Consider the following 1645-nt stretch of genomic DNA (forward strand, 5'->3'; position numbering starts at 1 on the left):
ACACACACACACACACACACACACACACACACACACACACACACATATACATATATATATATATATATATATATATATATATAAACAATCTACCATTTCTGTCACTCAACTAATAGTCATATGATTGCTAACGTGTTACCACTTTATCATCATCATCAGCATCATCAGCATCATCATCAGCATCATCAGCATCATCATCAGCATCATCATCAGCATCATCATCAGCATCATCATCATCGTTATTATTATTATTATTATCATCATTATTATTGAGCAGATCAAAAGGTCGGTTACTTCGCAGTCTTAATTATATATGATTAACTATTATAAACAACGAAGGTACTATGCATACACATACATACATACATACATACATACATGCATGCATGCATACAGACAAACAGACAGACAGACAGACAGATAGATAGATAGATGGATAGATGGATAGATAGATAGATAGATAGGTAGGTAGGTAGGTAGGTAGATATGCCTGTATGTATGACCGTATATGCATACACAAACATACATACATGTCAATGTGTGTGTGTGCGTGCCTGTGTGTATCAGTGTGCCTGTGTGTGTGTGTGTGTGTGTGTTTGTGCCTAAATACGGTTGCCAACCGCCACCACAATACGTGCACTGCACCACCCGAGAGGGAAGAGGGGGAAGGAGAGAGAGGGAGAGAGAGAGAGGGAGAGAGAGAGAGAGGGAGAGAAATGGACGTAGTGGAAAGTGGTAAATGTCGGTGGGAGCATAGGTACAGGCACACTGACAGTTGTTCTGACATGGAGAGAAACGAAGGGGAAGAAAAATACTGGGAGGAGTTGAATGAATTTAAGCAGCGTGAAGAAGAAGAAGAAGAAGAAGAAGAAGAAGAAGAAGAAGAAATGCACGTAATACTGTGGGGGGTAGTAGTGAAGTATAATAGAATGGGGGAGAGCTAGAGTAGGTAACGTAACTTCAGAGGAAAACCCGGAGTGTGATACGGGTATGTGAACAAGTGAGAGAGAGAGAGAGATAGGGGTGGGGAGAGAGGGGACGGAGAGAGAGAGAGAGAAAGAGAGAGGGAGTAATACTAAGAAATCAAAAAAGAAAAGATTAGTTGACGTTACGATATCTCGGCTAATCAATGCAAAAATATAAATGAATAAAGCAAAAAAGAAAACGAATCCATTTGAATTAGTCTGGGAGGAGAAATTGTAGTTTATTATTAAGCAAGAGTTATTTATTAAGCAAATAGTTTGTATTATATTTAACAGCTCGTTAAATAACTAACAGTTACATACTATCTAGAGAGTTAACAACAGGCTAAACACTTAATAACTATACATTCAAAGCGTTTCACGACAATACGACATTAATTTCCATTGCGCGCCATTAAATGAGGAAACAGACGACGGTGTGTGCGCCGGTGGCAAGGGTTGTATAAATATAGAAATCATAAACTTTAGAAAATGTTTGGGTAAGAAAAGGAGACTACTACTACTGCTACTACTGCTGCTGCTGCTGCTGCTACTACTGCTATCACAACCACGAGTTACACTACACTGTCACTACAACCTACACAACCCTACCAAGAGATTGATAAATAGATAGATAGATAGAGAGAGAGAGAGAGAGAGAGAGTAAGAGAGAGAGAGAGAGA

At 39.1% G+C, this 1645-nt stretch overlaps 1 protein-coding gene across 8 annotated transcripts in view; it reads right to left on the reverse strand.

Annotated features, from left to right (window-relative positions):
* LOC106871290 (myogenesis-regulating glycosidase) overlaps window positions 1-1645 on the reverse strand; it is a 44609-nt gene that overhangs the window by 25737 nt on the left and 17227 nt on the right. The window lies entirely within an intron of this gene.

This window comes from Octopus bimaculoides, chromosome 20, assembly GCF_001194135.2.
Source record: "Octopus bimaculoides isolate UCB-OBI-ISO-001 chromosome 20, ASM119413v2, whole genome shotgun sequence".
Taxonomy (NCBI): Eukaryota; Metazoa; Mollusca; class Cephalopoda; order Octopoda; family Octopodidae; genus Octopus; species Octopus bimaculoides.